The following is an 18,055-nucleotide window of genomic DNA, read 5'->3' on the forward strand; positions in this document are numbered from 1 at the left end:
TTGCTACCTCAGCTATTTTTGTTGTTGTTGTTGTTTGTCTGTTTGTTTCCATTTTCATGAAATATCTTTTCCTCATCCCTTTGCTCTCGGTCTGTGTGTCCTTTCTTATCAGAAGTGAGTCTCTTGTAGGCAGCATATGTAAGGGTCTTGTTTTCTTATCCATTGGAGCATTTAATCCGTTTACACTTAAAGTAATTGTTGATAGATATATAGTTATTGCCATTTTATTATTCATACTTTTTATCTTTGTTTTCTTCTTTTTCTGTCTTAGAAAAGTCCCTCTAACATTCCTTGTAATACTGGTTTGGTGATGATGAACTCCTTTAGCTTTTTCTTGTCTGGGAAGCTCTTTATCTGTCCTTCAATTTTAAATGATAGCCTTGCTGGGTAGAATAATCTTGGTTGTAGTTCCTTGTTTTTCATCACTTGGAATATTTCCTGTTGATCTCTTCTGGCCTGCAAAGTTTCTGATGAGAAATCAATCTTATGGAAGCTCCCTGGTAGATAACTAACTGCTTTTCCCTTGCTGCTTTTAAGATTCTCTCTTTGTCTTTAACCTTTGCCATTTTAATTATGAGGTGTCTTGGTGTGGGCCTCTTTGGGTTCATCTTGTTTGGGACTCTCTGTGCTTTCTGGACTTGTACAAGTATATCTATTTCCTTCACCAGATTAGGGAAGTTTTCCATCATTATTTCTCCCAATAGGTTTTCAATTCCTTGCTCTCTCTCTTCTCCTTCTGGTACCCCTATAATGCGAATATTGGTATGCTTGATGTTGTTCCAGAGGACAGTTAAACTCTCCTCGTTTTTAAAAAATTCTTTTTGCTGTTTCAATTGGGTGTTTTCTGCCACCTTATCTTCTAAATTGCTGATTTGATCCTCTGCTTCATCTAATCTACTGTTGATTCCCTCTAATATGTTCTTCATTTCAGGTATTGTAGTCTTTATTTCTGACTGGTTCGTTTTTTATGTTTTCTATCTCCATTTTTATGTTTCCTATTTCTTTGTTGAAGTTCTCCCTGAAATCACTGAGCATCCTTGTAACCAATGTTTGAAACTCCACATCTGGTAGATTGTTGTCTCCATTTTGTTTAGTTCTTTTTCTGGAGCTTTGTTCTGTTCTTTTATTTGGGACATGTTTCTTTGTCTCCCCATTTTGGCTGCCCCCCTGTGTTTGTTTCTATGTATTAGTTAGGTCTGCTATGCCTCCCAGTCTTAGTCGGGTGGTTATGTGGTAGGTGTGCTGTGGGGTTCAATGGCACCGTCTCCCTGGTCACCAGAACCAAGTGCTCCAGGTGTGTCCCTGGTGTGGGTTGTGTGTGCCCTCCTGTTGTAGTTGAGCCTTAGTTCCTGTTTGCACGTCAGTAGAAACGATTGACCTTCAGGCTGATTTGTTGTGAGGACTGGCTGTGATTATAGTGGAGTGTGGTGCAAGGGCTGACCCCACAGAGCAGAGTTTGCTTTAGCTCTGGTGCCTGCCCAATTTGCCCTTTGGGTGTGTTATCCCTGGAGGCAGCCAGGTGATGCTCCAGCTTGGTTCAAAGCTAGCGACTGGGGGGGGGGGCCTCCTGGGAGGGGCCCTACCACAGGCCAAGTTTAGCTGCCCAGGGACACCTGGTATGAGCCACAAAGAAATCTGCAGGTGTCTGCCACCCACCCTGCGCTTGGAGTTGTATCGAGAGGCCAATCTGTGAACCAAGGCCTGCTGTTGCTAGTGCCAGGTTTAGGGCTGCTCAGCCAGAGGTACAGGACATGCTGAGCCAGATGCTGCTTATTTGGATTTTGTGGATCTTTGAGAGACTTCAGGAAAGTCTTCAGCATGAGCTAAGACAGGTTGTTTGTACAGAAAAGCCACTGGAAGCACCTTGGGTGTGCCCAAAATTTGGATGGAGTGTGGTCTCAGGGAATCACTAGAACGGAGCAGATGAAAGGTGATAGCCAGTTTGATGGAGACTCAGATATCTGTCTGCGTCTGCACGCAGGGAGGCGGGAGTGCTCAACAAAGAAAAAATGGCTTCCTCCAGCTCCTCTGTCCAGGAGAAAGCTGCCCCTCCAGCCCCTGCCTTGGAGCCAGACAATTTAGTTCCTCTCCATATGTCCCTGGAAGCTTTTGAGCTGCTGCTCTAGCACTAGAGCTCAGAGTGAGTGAGTAAGTCCATGCACAGTCTTTCTAAGAGGAGCATCTGAGAGTGCAGCCACCTCTATCTCACTCAGCCACAATCTCTGCTGGTTTTCACAACTAGAAGTTATGGAGACTTCTCCCCCTTGCACTGGAACCATGGGCTGGGGAACCTGTTATAGGGCTGGGACTCCTTGCTCCTTCCAAAGGAACTTCCACAGCTGAGATATCCCTCCCGATTTTTAATGGTCACATGTGGGTGTAAGACCAGCACATTTTGTGTCTCTGCCCCTCCTACCAGTCTCAAGGTGGCCTCTTCTGTGTATCCTTAGTTTTGGGGCTTTGGTTCAGCTAGACTTCAGGTGATTCTCAATAATAGTTGTTCAGTGGTTTAGTTGTAATTGATGTGGTCCTGAGAGGAGGTGAGCACAGCATGACCTACTCCATCTTGACTGGAAATCTTTTACTTTCTACTGTTTTTAATGTGGTGGCTTTCTGAGGATGATAAGACATTGAATTTTCTCTTGTCTCATGAAGGTCTTCCTCGGGTTAAGATTACAAGAATCAGAGGTTGGGAGAACAGAGCAGGCAATATGCATATTCACACATGCTTTAATTTTCTTTTTATAAAAATAAAGTCATATCTTTTTATAGACTGGTTTTCTTCACTTAATAAGTTGGGAACATTTTTCCACATCATTTTGGTGGCTACTGAATTGAGCTGACTAGTGTCCTCAGAAATCTCATGTCTGCTCAGGACCTGAATGTGACCTTATTTGGAAATAGGGTCTTTGCAACTGTAATCAGGTTATTATGGGGTCTTATTGAATTAAGGTAGAGACTAATTCAATGACTGGTGTTCTTAGAAGAAGGAACTTGGGACCCAGAGACACTGAGGAAAGGAGGCCACATAGAGATAAAGGAAAAGCTGAGTTACACACTTGCATAGCTACCAGGTTATCAAAAGTTTACCTGTGATTTCAGGTGAGTCAAGAAATTAATCTACTGTGATTGTATATAAGATTAGGCATACACTGTTCTAGGCCAAATTTCTTAATATTCTTATAGATTCCTGACCAGCCCAGAGGAAAAGATTTAAAAACTTATCTTGATGCAAGGATGGAAGTAGAGATTGCCCCATCACGTGATGTCGTTAGAAGGGTAATTAACCAGGTAAATTCCTATGGTCGTGACTGCTTTGCAGACATGAACTGATTTGGACAAGTGTCAAAACCTGCCAGAGCCTCCCCTCAGCAAGTGCAAAGATGGTCACCATCACGAGCCATCAGGGAAGTACAAATCAAAAGCACAATGAGGTATCACCTCACATTTGTCAATGGGTATGCTCAATAAGACAAGAAATAACTGGGGAGGATGTGGAGAAAATGGGGTGACATCTGTGAAAGGTAAAGGGAGGGACAGTACTGGCAAGGGAAGGCTTCAGCTGCAGTGCAGATCTCACACTTAGGAATGAAAAAATGGGGGGAAGCAGAAGCAAGGAGAAAGCCTCAGATCGCAACACTGAGCATCCAGCGAGGCCTCACCCAACCCAATGGGAGCTCCAGAGCCAACAATGCCTGTTAGAGAAGTCCTTCATGGGCAGCAATGGCTGGGCCCTTGAATCCCTGCCATGATCCTTCATTGGCCAGGGGGTCCCTGGGAAAAGTGTGTCCTTGGCTCATAAGCTCTGGCTGACCCCACTGGGATTTCAGATGGAGACACTCAGCTCACTGCACTTCTCACACTCAAGCTGCTAGTTCTTTCTTGAAGGTCAAGGCCCCTCTCCCCCCCAAAAATTGGTTGCCCCACGCCCCATGTTTGTTGGGTAAAGTTTATCCTGTACTGTGGATCTGCCCTGAGCACTTTGTATCTACCAACCCATGTAATTCTCAAAACAATCCTGCAAGGTGAGTTAGGAAATGAACTTGTTAATTATCTTGCTCAGATGGGATAGCCAGTAGCGGAGCCAGAATTCAGGCCCAGCCAGGAGATCAGACTCCCATGTCTAAGCTCTTAATCTTCACACTAAGTACACTGGCTTATGGTCTATGGACTGTTAGACACATAGGCAATCTGGAGACACAGCCACCAAACTCTGACAGAGGCATAACTCAGGGTCGAGGTGAAGACACATTCCAATTTATATATTTTGTAACAAAAATTATTAATTTTGTAATCATAAGACAAATGATAGTCATTTTAGAAAAGATTTAGAAGTCCCCAGCTTAGGAATCTGCATATGTGGGCTGCCAGGGCTGTCACTTGTCATTTGTTGGGACCCCTCTGGGTTATTGGGGACCAAGACTAGGTGGAAAGTAAGCAGGTGAGACTGTTATCATCCACTTTCTACTCCATTTCTACCTCTAAAAACTTTGAGCAAGGTTGGTGTTATGGACTGGATTGTGTCCCCCCAAAATTCATATGTTCAAGTCCTGAACACCAGTAACTCAGAATGTGATTATATTTGGAGATAGAACCTTTAAAGATGTAATTAAGTTAAAATGAGGTCACTAGGGTAGGCCATAATCTAATACGGCTGGTGTCCTTAAAAGAAGAAGGGATTAGGACACAAACACGCAGAGGGAAGACCATGTATATGGGAAAACACACTGTTTTCTGTTACTCTCTCTCTCCTGCCACAGTCATAACACTTCCAACACCAGGTCTGTGGAGAGTTTTTTTCCGCTACTCTAAGCAATTCTCTGCAATGCCAGCTGGGTACCTACAAGTCAACTGGAGTTAGTGCAGACCTCACAGGTTAAGAGCTCAGTCCCAAAGGACTGCCCTCCCTCCCACTTCAGAAGCCAACTGCAAGTAGTAAGTCCCCAGGTTACCCACAGCTTCTGTGATGTGGCTACAGCTCAGAGGCTCCCCCTGCTTAGATTCCATCCTTTGCTAGAAAAGCTCACAGACTTTCAGAAAAATTTTACTTAAGTTTACCAGTGTATTATATAATAAATGATGTAAAAAAAAAAGAGAGAGAGAGAGAGAGAGAGAACAGCCAGCTGAAGAGATATGTAAGCTGAGGTCTGGAAGGGTCCTGAGCACAGAAGCTTCTGTCCCCATGGAGTTAGAGTGTACTACTCTCACAAAACCTGAGCAGAAACACTCAAATGCATTGAATGATGGAGCTATAAGAATAAATGATTGTTGTTTTACATCACTGAGATTTTTTACACTTATACACATACAATTAACTGGGATAGAAATACAAGTGACTGCTAAGTGCAAACTGAAGATTAGCATCAACAATAATCAAAGAAATTTTAATTAGGATTTTAATTAGGATAAAATTAGGAAATTTTAAATAGGATAACGAGTAAAAATTTTCTCACTTATATTAGCAAGGATAAAATGAATGATAACACTCACAGTTGGCAAGGGTATGAGGAAATAGCCATTCTTGTATACTCATAGCATGAACACTTCATCTCAGAATTTTGGGGCTGTATGTTACACAGCCTGTCAATACAATAGCTAATCAATGCAACATCTGTCACAAGCTGAGCCAGTCATGGTGTCATAATTTTCTAGACCTTGAGAGATGGACCCTAAACCCAAGCTTGGCTAACACGTAGAGCCCTGCCCCAGGATTTTTCAACTAGGAAGCAGAGAAGGTGAGTCTTGGTCTCTCTCTAATGGTGAGGTGTCAGCATAAAAGCAGCTGGTAGACAAGTTGTATGTAGAAATCTGGTGCGAACATATGAAATCAATGGGCAGAGAGAGATGGTAGTTGCCAACTTTTTAATTTTGATTGTCCCTGACACTTACCTGCTTCCTGCCACTCCTACTGCTCAGCTATGTGAGTGACTTCTGTTTTGTCTAATCAACTTCAATAAAATCCTGACTAATATACCTCGCCCACCTGCCATGCAAATAAATGTCTTCCCAGGTTAGTCCCAACCAATTTCCAGGCAATTGCCCCCCTATGAGCTCCAGGAGAGAACAAACCCACTGCATACAGAATAACAAGACTTTAGTGATAGTCTAGTCTAAATCTCTTATTTTCAAGATAAGTCAATTAAGTCCCCAAAGGGGAAGGACTTCCTTCTTTTTTCGTATGCAACAAATTTACTTAGCATAGTCTATCCCAACATTCAGGACAAAAAAGGTTTACAAAAGATAGAAAGCACATTAATAAAAGCCAGACTTTAGCAAAAGAAAACAGACAATATATTATTGATTCAAAATATTTTACACTTGAAAGATAAACTGCAATAACTTATTCCGGGCACTTACTGATCTGAGAAAGGAAGAGAAAAAAAGAATGCTTAAAAAGAGTTCAATCTCAATCAGAAATCAGGAGATTCAAGACGGCTGAGTAGATAAACACTGTGCCTGCTTCCTCCCGTGAACAAATTAAAATTACAACTAAGTTATAGAACAACCGAACTGGAGAACCATCTGAAGTCTACCTGAACAGAAGTTATAAATCTAAGGATATAAAGAAGAAGCCTCGTCCAGACTAGTAGGAGGGGCTAACCTTCATGTGCTCAGCCACAGAGATGGAGGTTCCCCCGAGGGGAGCAAGAAACCCCAGCCCCACGCTGGCCTCCCCAGCCCAGAGTACTGGTGCCAGGAAGAGGTGTCCCCACAACATCTGGCTGTGAAAAACAGTGGGATTCCTACCATCTGGGTGGGACAGACGGCGGTGGGAAAACCAGGCATCCTCTTAAAGAGCCAATGCACAGACTCTCTCACCCCCAGGCACTCACCTTGGGCTCCAGCGGAGGGACAGTAACTTGGGGGGTATAGGAGACGTATGGCGGGGCAGACTGAGTTGGGTTGCTTCAGGTTGAAGGCTGGAGGACAGTCTCCATTTCCCTGTGAGGAAGTACTACTCCCATACAGCCAGCAGGTGGCCCCCAGCTACACCCATCTTTCCTGGGTTAAGCCCACCCCCACATGGCCAAATATGAATCTGATTGGTCTGGTGAACTCCACAGCTCCTACCTGCTGACTCCTGGGAGCCCACCCCACCCAACTACCCCCATTCCAGAGGCACTTTCTCTAAGAGCATCAAGCCCCATCAACACTGCACTCTTTCTTGGAAAACTATCAGAGTCCTACAGACCCTAGGCAGGCGACAACTGGCCTCAGTGTGCTCTGAGACTTTCTGCTGAGTAGCTTCAGGCTCCACACTGGCACCAAACCAGAATTTACGTTACCGGTGACCACAACTCTTCCCACTCTAGCGACTCCCTGAGACCTTGCCTCACCCAACTTACATACCACACAAGATTTTATCAGCAGCTGAACCTTAAGGGAGTCAGCAGGTGGCAACAGGCCTCAAGGTTTCCTGGCATTTTGAGGAGCTACCCCAGGCCTGGTACTAGTGGTAGCCATCCTTGGTTTACAGCGTGGCCTCTCCCACGTGCCTCCAGGGTTAGCAGAGGCAGTGAACAACAGTGGATCACTTTGTAGCTCTTACCAGTAATCCCCAGCCAGTCACAGGCAGTGGGTAACCTGGGCCTACACTGGAGACCCTTGCAAGAGGTCTCAGAACCAACAAACTCTGAGATTTGTTTCAGCACAGCACTGCCCAATTAGCCCCATATGGCATACACAAAGGGCAGTCTCAATAGGCACTAGAGCCTGCTGGGGAAAAGCCCACTTAGTGGGGTTAGCCCCCTGCACAGCAGCCCATAAGCTGTAGGCATGGCAAAATCCCACAGCCAATCAGTCTAAGGGTCAATCCCATCCATTGATGTGCCAATAGCAACCAAGACTCAACTATACTGGGAGGGCACACCAACCCACACAAGGGACACTCCTGGAGCGCCCAGTACAGGTGACCAGGGAGACTGTGCCACTGGGCCCCACCAGACACCTACTACATAAGGCCACCAGGCCAAGACTGGGGTACGTAATACATGGAAACAAACAGAAAGACAGCCAAAATGAGGGAAAAAAGAAATGTGTCCCAAATGAAAGAACAGAAGAAAAATCCAGAAAAAGAACTAAATGAAATGGAGGCAAGCAGCCTACCAGAAACAGAATTCAAAACAATGGCTATAAGGATGCTCAAGGAACTTGCTGAGAACTTCAACAAAGAGATCGCAAGCATAAAAACTGGCATAGAAACCATAAAAAAGAACCAGTCAGAAGTGAAGAATACAACAACTGAAACGAAGAATGCACTGGAAGGAATCACCAGCAAACGAGGATCGGCAGAGGATCGAATCAGCGATTTGGAAGATAAGGTAGCAGACAACACCCAATTGGAACAGCAAAAACAAAAATGAATCCAAAAAAATGAGGAGCATTTAAGAGACCTCTGGGACAACATCAAGTATAACAACATTCACATAGTAGGGGTACCAGAAGAAGAAGAGAGAAACCAAGGGATGGAGAATGTATTTGAAGAAATAATGACTGAAAACTTTCCCAACCTGATGAAGGAAATAGACATACAAGTCCAGGAATCACAGAGGGTCCCAAACAAGATGAACCCAAACAGGTCCATACCAAGACACATTATAATTAGAAAGGCAAAGTTTAAAGACAAAGAAAGAATCCTAAAAGCAGCAAGATAATAGCAGCTAGTAACTTATAAGGGAGAGCCATAAGACTGTCAGCTGATTTCTCAACAGAAATTTTGCAGGCCAAAGTGATTGGCACAAGATATTCAACGTGATGAAAAAGCAAGGAACTACAACCAAGATTACCCTACCTAGCAAAGCTATCATTTGGAATCGAAAGATAAAGAGCTTACAAGACAAGAAAAAGCTAAAGGAATTCATCATCACTAAACCAGTACTACAAGGAATGTTAAAGGGATGTCTTTAAGATGAAAAAAGAAAAGAAAGGATCAAAATATGAATAATAAAATGACAATAGCTACATATCTATCATCAATTATTCTCAATGTACATGGATTAAACGCTCTACTCAAAACACATAGGAGGGCTAAACGGATAAGAAAACAAAATCCTTACATATGCTGCCTACAAGAGACTCACTTCGGAGTGAAAGACACACAGAGATGGAAACTACAGGGATGGAAAAAGATATTTCATGAAAATGGAAATTAAAAAAATAATAAAAAGCTGGGGTAGCAATATTTACACTAGACAAAAATAGACTTTAAAACAAAGGCTATACCAAGAGACAAAGAAGAACCTGGTAACCCCACTTCTGGGTATTTATCTGAAGAAACACAACTGCTACTTGGGTGTGAGGTGAGCACCCATATGTTCATTGCAACATTGTTTACAGTGGCCAAGATGTGGAGGCAGCCTGGGTGTCTGTCAATGGAAGAACGGATAAAGAGGAGGCGGTACATATATACAATGGAATATTGCTCACCCATGGAAGGGAATGGGTTCTTGCCATTTGTGGCAGCATAGATGGACCTGGAGGGTACTGTGCTCAGTGGAGGATGTCACGCAGAAAAAGACAGATGCAATGTGATTTTGCTTACATGTGTAATCTAAAGAAGAAAATAAACCATACAAAACAGAAACAAACCCATAGAGAACATATTGATGGTAGCCAGCTGGGAGTGGGGTTGGGAGTGAGAAAAGGGAAGGGATTAAGTAGTACAAATTCGTTGTTACACAGCAATCATGGGGATGTGGGATATGGCATAAGGAATATAGTCAATTATATTGTAATGACTATGGATGGTGCAGATGGGTACTAGATTTGTTGAGGTGATAGATGGGAGGGATTGGGGGCAGGGTGAAAAAGCTGAAAGGATTAAGAAGTACAACCTGACGGTTACAAAACAGTCGTGGAGATGTAAACTAAAACATAGGGAACATAGTCAATAATATGGGAATAACTACGTATAGTACCAAGTAAGTAGTAGACTAGTCAGGGGGATCATTTCTTAAATTATACGCATGTCTAACAATACACTTGAAATTATTATAAAATAAAATTGAATGTCAACTGTAATTGAAAAATTTAAAAAGGGGAATAAGAGGTCCAAATTTCCAGGTATAAAAGAAATAACTCATGGGAATGTAATACACAGCACAGGGAATATAGTCAATAATATTGTGATAACGTGGTATGGTGTCAGAAGGTTGCTGGATTTATGGCGATCACTTCTTTAGATATATAAATATTGAATAACTATGGTGTACCTCTGAAACTAATAGAATATTGCATGTTAGCTATGTTCTAATAAAAATCTTTAAAAAAAATAAAATAAATTGAATAAAAATTGAAAAAGATGAGTTCAATCTCCAGCTGGTATCAGAGAAGGCAGTAGAGGTAACTGAGACTGCACTGTTTTTTGCTTTTTGCATTAGTGCCCTCAGCTGGAACTATTTATGGGACAGAAGGCATACATGCTTTAGGAAGACATTCGGTCTATGACTCCCCACCTCAAGGCTTCTCCCAGGTGAAAGATAATGTCTTCAATAGCATTTTCCTCTGTTTGTATAGTGAGGCTGTGGGAATGATAACTTCATCAATATCATTGCTTTCAAATTGATCTTTCATTTTCTCCAGAGAAGAACTGAGTTCTTCATCCTTTGTCCTCAAAAGTTCTGTGTTTTTATCAACCTCCACTACTTCTTAATCTAAACAAGTGACCACCTCTTCCAGTTTCTGGTGATCTTTTCTCAGGTCTTCCTCTGTTTATTTCAAGGCACTGAGCTCTGCCTGGGTGCAATCCATTTCCTCCTTCATCCGCCACCTCCGTTTGCCACTGATCACTCAGATGATGGTGTCCTCACCGATTGTGCCATCCCTACTAGGACCAACAGTGGTCACAGGAAGCGGAAAGTGAACTGGGGACTTGTGGCAGGATACTGACCACCAGTGCGTAAGGACAGCCTGAGTAACCCCTGGGATTGGGAGGGTATCCGGTTAGGCATGCAGAGATCCCACTGGGCATGTCTGGTGTGTAAGAAGTATTTGGTGGCCCTGTTGCCTGGTGTGGTGGATAGGATGCTGAAATAGTAGGTAGAGAGAAGACTGGTGGTTCATCTCCAAACACCACAATCATGAGCTGAATAAGCCCCAACAAGTTGACTGTGTGTTTCTACTCATGTAGATAAGGAAGATATATCTGTCCATTTGCATCAACACGTGTCTCTGTTTTGATAGTCATTGAACTAGTAGGCATAACAAAACAGGTAGGAGGATTATATGGGTATGTGTCCAGCAGCCAAAGACATATTGGGATATTATATGTATTACCTCTATAGGGCACAGGAATTGTTCCAATGAGGTTCATTAGTTCCCTGGACCTGCCATCATTAAACACATATGAATCCAATACAAGTTTAAAATCTTTGTATAACAGAATAACATTGACAGTTTCATGTACAATTAGGTCTCTGTATTTGTACTTGGACACCATTTTCTTGAGCTGGCTCTCCAACACCACCATGGCAACCATCTCACGGCTCCTGTCCCCAAAGGCAGGGGGTCAGCTGCTCTGGGGCTGCCCCAGGCCGCCCCACACAATTGCACACTGAACAGCCAGCCCCCAACCCACGCTCTACTGGGAAGAACTTTCTTGAGGTGACACAAAACAAAACAGCCACAAAATCTGGCTCTCTTGAACTTGAAATATACCAAGAGAATATTTGCGATGACCGGAACATTTATAGCCCATCTGGTCCCCTGCAAATTCTTTAAGGAACTCGCCAGTCAGAAACTTTTGTTCCAAACATGAAATGAACACATTCAAACATCAACGGCAGGTGTTCACATCAAGACAAATCTTTCCTGGAAGACAAGTGGGCAACCCAGTGATGTAATCAGTTATCCCAAGGAGATAATTTTACAAGTTAAAGGAACTGTTATACGCCAAAAAAAAGTTCATCATTGCAATTTCTGAGGAATATTAGAAGCAATCTGAAAATCCAACAGGGGGCATTAATTAAATTAGTGGTGACCCATCTTCTCTTCAATGGTCGTTAAAATTTGAGTATGTACACGAGTGGGGGTGAGTAGAGAGAAAGAAAGAAAGTTAAAGAGAAGGTGGGGAAAGGGCTGGAAGGTGAAAAGAGAATTCTGGAAGAATATAGACCACTATGTCATTTGAGTTTCTCTCTTCAGGATCCACTTACTGTTGTTAGGATTTTTGTTTATCCGTTTGTCTTTCTCTTTTAGAGTTACCTGTACGGGTTGAGCGTTTGACCTCTGCCCCACATCAGAACTGCAGAAGATTGTTCCAGTATAAGTAGACACTTGGTCCTCCCTTCTTTGCCAAGGATCATAATCTCGGCAGACAAGTCATAAATAACCACCAGGACATATGGTGGTACCTGGCCAACTTGGCTTTCCTGACGACCTTGGTTCCAAGAACACCAAAGCCCTTCCCACACATGGGTTCACTCATTCTTACACCTTTTGGCCGGAAGCTGACTTGGAACTGCAGCCAGAGCCACGCGGCTCCTTGGGAAATCCTTGTCCTTTTTCTCCTCGCTTCTGTTTTCTCAGTGTGTTCCCTTATTATCGCCCTATGTACCTCTTCATCTAGCTGTTCGTCTGTGTCCCTCACAAGAGATAGTAGTGGTCAGTCAATTGTTTCCCTGAGTTGTACGAGCCTTCATAGCACATTATTCAGTCTGACTGGCATCTGAAGTGAAGGGCAGTCTTGGGGGACTCGGTCGTTAATCTGTGGCGTCCGCACTAACTCGTTAGTGTTAGAACTGAATCAAATTGTAAGCACACCCTGTTGTTGTCCTCAGAGAACAGCAGAATTGCTCGGAAACCCACACATTTGGTGTCAGATGTGCTGTGCGTAGAGAAACAGTTTTTCCCTTTAGCCAGGAATTCCGCACAGTTCGACCTAATGGGATTCTCTAAAAATTGAGAGGGATTGATAGAAGAGTCAATGAAAAAGGAGGGAAGGCTCTTGAAACCCAAGAAATTCCAGGAACCCTAACTTGCTGTGATTATTTTGCTATATGCCGTGTCGTGTCTCCCTCCCCCTCCCTGGGGCTGGCTGCTACCCGGTCTGTGAAACCTCCCTCTTTGCACAGTTGGCGGGTACACGACAATAAAATTTCAAGAAAGGAAATGCCAGTAGCTATAAGAGTGTCATGACTTGGTTTTATGCAGCAGTAAGGAACCCCTGGCCAATTGTGGCGTTCAGCTGTCAGTATACTTCACACCTTGTTATAAAAAAAATGTTTTTAATAGAAACTTCTGTGTGAGTTCATTGTACCACAGTTATAACTCATAAGGGCCACTGGGTGACAAAGCAGGGAGGTTGGGTTTCTTAAAGTAAGTGTCAGTAAGAGATCAGATTTTAATTGACTAGCAGATATCCCTGCTTAGGTCAAAGGGTATAGCACGGGAGAGAACAAACCCACTGCACACAGGACAGCAAGAGAATGGGAAAGGGAGAGACATTGCCTGCTAAAACTTCTAGGTGCGTACAGATCCGTTGTCTCTGCGCCCGCTTACTGTGTCATCCAGAACAGGTTACACTTCTGTTGGAGACTTTGTTTTCTCTTGTACACAATGGAGCAAAAACTAAAATAGCCACCACCAGGGACAGTTGCGAGGGCAAATTGAGACACTCATGTAAATAAAGCGGCGAATAAAAAACGTCCACTAATTAGTGGTAACTATTATCGTGCATTCAGTGTCTGACGTGTGCATGCACGGAGCCAGGAACTTCACATGTATCTGTCAACAATTCTTTGCAGCCAGTCTACTAAGCAAACATTTTTCTCCATCCTGCATTCAGAAAGGGTAAGTCACTCACCTGTCTGAAATCATAGCATGAGAAAGAGTGGCAGCTAGGATTTGACTCATAAAGGAGAGTTTGGATCCTTTGGAGGGCTAATATCAATTGCTTCTCATTTAGCTGTCTCTGTAAATCCTGGTGCCGAATCAGCAGTTGACAACTGTTGATCACGTCTACACACGCACAGCTAGGTGAACACAATCTGATCTCACTGTCAGCTGTTAGGACTTTCAATCGTTTGCAACTAAAATGTAAAAAGAAAGAAGAAGACAAAGAAAGACAGCATCTGCATGAGAATGAGTCTGAGGGATGTCCCAACTTATTTCCATAGCCTGAGCTGCAAGAGAAGGCTTCCAGAATGTTCTGGGAAGGGAGCGTCTGGTGTTCCCAGCCACCCACCTGCTCTGTATACACAGACAAGAACAACTCTCCAGGCTGGCGGAGAGACTTGTAAGTCTTATTAGTTCACTTTTATAGGGCGTGTTGCAGAGTTTTCTCAACCCACATGGGGTTGCTGTCCATGTGGCTTGTGCAGACCCAGGACACTGGGCAGCCATTAAGGGAGGCAGCATTGCCCAGTGCAGGACTAAACCAGGTGGAGACACACAGGCTAATGTTCCTGCTTCGCCCCCCACTTTTCACACCTGCAAAATTATGACCCAGAAACAACTGACTCTTCAGTTGGGGGGGAACCACCCACAGACTGAAACAGCTTGTCACGCCTAGGGCTGGCCAGCCACCCCTGACCCCACCCTCAGCCCCCTTGCACGGAAATAAACAAACTGCCCCTGAACTTTCTTTTAGCCATCTGATTCCAGATATTTCTTTTGTTGCAGGAGGAAGAAAGACCATGTCCTTCACCACCCCAAAGACCTCAACCATTTGCTTGCTGCCCCTTCCAGTTTGGGGTGGTTTTTTTCAACGAATATGTTTATAGAGTCATGGTTTTGTTGTTGTTTTTCAAGATTGGACATTCTATGTTTTGCAAAGGTAGCCTCTCTGATAATGAACATTACACTCATTCTCGGTAATAATTATAAAATGTCAATTTAACCGACAAAACACTATTGAGGGCTCGGCTCGATGATATCAAGAGCAAGCACTTGCATTATTTATATTCAGTGCCAAGCATTGTTCTAAATGTTCTACCCTGAAAGAAAAGGACTTATTGAATTTGTGTAACAGCTGTATGATTTGGGTTCTCTTATGACGCCCACTTTACTGATGAGAACACTGGGGCCACTGTGACACATCCACTAAATGACAGAGCTGGGATTTGAACCCAGGGAATCTATCTCCAGACACCATGTTCTTAACTAGGATTAAACCACCCCTGAGACTGGCAAAGTTAAACTACTGATGATCACTAGTGATGGTGGGGGTATAGGGAGACCGGTTCTCGTCAAGGCTGATGAGAGTACAGAGTGATACAAATTTTTGCAGGGCAATTTGGCAGAATGTATAAAAATTTTAAGCATTCATTTCTTTGACCTAACAACTTTTAAGATCCGTCATCTAAAAGCCCTCATACACATCCACCCAAAAAATACACACACCACCACACACACATAATGGCTCATTGCTGCATTATTTGTAAGGTTGAATCAGCAGGGAAAACTTTTAATCCTAAAATTAATAAATATATACTATGAAAAATGTATGATTAAATCCAGACACTCAAATATAAATCACAACCAAGAATTTGGGCATGGAGACAAGGACGAATGGTCGAAGCTATACCCATTTAAATACAAAACTAAGATTAAAGGATGTGAGAATTATGGTTTCAAAATAGAGTATTAGTCTTAAAAACATTGACAATATAACATAAATAATAAAATCAATAAATAAGGATGGAAGGAGGGAAAGTGGGGGATAGGATTCAAAATATCAAGGGGGATAGGATTAAAAATATCAAAAATCGAAATTTATTTCCAAAATGATCCAAGAGCTTAATGTTTTTCATGATGTTTTTGCCTTTTTTCCTTAGAGGGAAAATAAATCTTCTGTGGAGAAAGAAGTTTTACTAAGTTTTTATCCTCCATTTCATTTTCTTTTATTTTTCATTTTTAAAATCTTTCAATTACAGTTGACATACAATATTGTATTAGTTTTAGGTGGACACAATCATGATTAGACATTTTTGTAACTAATGAAGTGATCACCCCAATAAGTCTAGTACCCACCTGACACCATACATAGTTATTACAATATTATTGACTATATTCCCTATGCTGTACTTTACATCCCTGTGACTATTTTTATAATTGGCAATTTGTACATTTTAATCCTTTCACCTTTTTCACCCATCCTCTCAATGCTCCCCTTCCATCTGGCATTATGTATGGTATAAGACAGAGGTTCAATTTCATTGTTTTGCATGTGTCGGTCCAGTTTTTCCGGCACCCTTTATTGAAGAGACTGTCCTTTCTCCATTGTGTAATGTTAACCTTTGTTAAACATTAGTTGACTATATATGCATTGGTTTCATTCTGGGCTCTCTGTTCTGTTCTTTCATTTTATAGCACTGTCTTTATGCCAGTGCCAGTACTATTTTAATCGCTGTGGTTTGTAATGTGTTTTGAAATCAGGAGGTGTGATGCCTTCAGCTTTGTTCTTTCTCAAGATTACTTTGACTATTTTGGATCTCTTGTGGTTCCATATAAATTTTAAAATTATTTCTTCTATCTCTTTATAAAATGCCTTTGGGGTTTTAATGGCATTGAATGTGTAGATCGCTTTGGATAGTAGGAACATTTTAACAATATTATGTCTTCCAACCCATGAACACAAGAAACCTTCCATGTATTCATGTCTTCTTTAATTTATTTCATAAATGTTTTGTAGTTTTTAATGCATAAGTCTTTCATGCTCTTGGTTAAGTTTATTTCTCAGCATTTGATTATTTTTGATGCTATTGTAAATGGGATTGTTTTCTTAATTTCTATTTTGAATAGCTCATTGCTAGTGTACAAAACACAACTGATTTTTTTGTGTATTGATTTTGTATCCTGCAATTTTACTGAATTTGTTAATTAGTTCTGACAGATTTTTTGTGTAGTCTTTAGGATTTTCTACATGTTAGATCATGCAAACAAAGATAATGTGGGGTGGCCGGATCAATTGGTTTGAGCGTGAGCTCTTAACAACAGGGTTGTGGGTTCGATTCCCATGTGGGCCAATGAGACGCGCCCTCCACAACTAGATTGAAAACAATGAGCTGCCACTGAGCTTCCGGAGGGGCAGCTGGATGTCTCAGAAGGTTAGAGCGCGAGCTCTCAACAAGGTTGCCAGTTCAATTCCCACATGGGAAGGTGGACTGTGTCCCCTGCAGCTAAGATTGAAAACAGTGACTGGACTTGGAGCTGAGCTGCGTCCTCCACAACTAGATTGAAGGACAATGACTTGGAGCTGATGGGCCCTTTTCCCCAATATTCCCCAATTTAAAAAAATTATTTAAAAATAATAATAAAGCACAGCCAGTGTGGTGATTGGTGAAGCTGGTTGATTGGTACCTGGGATTCGTGGTGCTATTCTTCCTATTTTTGTGTATGCTTGGTCGTGATCAGAATGAAAAGGGCAAAGGAAATTTACAAGAAAGAACAAGTGACCTTGCGTGGCTTCATCACTTACCATACGTTAAACTTGGACACACAACTCCTCTCTGTTTTAATCTTCTCATTACTCAGATGTAAGTAATATTATCATTGTGTCATAAAATTTTATGATGACCAACTGAATTCGTCTATGTGAAGTGTTTAGGTAACTGAGACACTGTAAACCCTCAAAAAATGAAAGTCCTAATTATTATTAAATATGGATTCAAGTAGGTACAGATTTATCTGACAGACTTAGCATTGGGAAGGCAGGCAAGTGAATTCAGATTTACAAGGGGGCAAAAAGAGTTCCTCTGTATGAGAGGGAAGGTTGACATACTCACCGGGGCCTGTATGTTGGGAGGGAAGCAGCAGTAGGACATGGACACAATAGGACATCGATGGGCTTGCATGCTCCGTGACCCAGCCTCCCCTTACCTCTAATGCCAGTGTCTCCCGAGAAGTGGGGAACAGTGTTTAACACAAACAACCATTGTCACTAGTAGTCCGAGTCCCTCTGCTAGGGGGCAAATATGAAACACTTAAATGATTAGCGTCCAGGTAGCTCTGCTATGGAACGCCATTTATGAGAAGACGAGAAAAGAAGGCATTTTCCTCAAGTCTCCAGTTGTCAATACTCCTGGAAATAAGTAAAAGAAACCCTATACAAATTTGC

The 18,055-nt window shown here is 42.4% G+C and overlaps 1 pseudogene across 1 annotated transcript in view; it reads right to left on the reverse strand.

Annotated features, from left to right (window-relative positions):
• LOC308492620 (tumor susceptibility gene 101 protein-like) overlaps positions 1-11,467 on the reverse strand; it is a 73,881-nt pseudogene extending 62,414 nt beyond the window's left edge. Inside the window, exons 1-2 of the transcript in view lie at positions 11,275-11,467; positions 10,358-11,169 (exon numbers count right to left, since the gene is read on the reverse strand). The product of the transcript in view is annotated as a tumor susceptibility gene 101 protein-like (transcript). The remainder of the gene's footprint in view (positions 1-10,357; positions 11,170-11,274) is intronic.
• Positions 11,468-18,055: the final 6,588 nt, after the last annotated feature.

Source organism: Rhinolophus hipposideros, assembly GCF_964194185.1.
Source record: "Rhinolophus hipposideros genome assembly, chromosome: 24".
Taxonomy (NCBI): Eukaryota; Metazoa; Chordata; class Mammalia; order Chiroptera; family Rhinolophidae; genus Rhinolophus; species Rhinolophus hipposideros.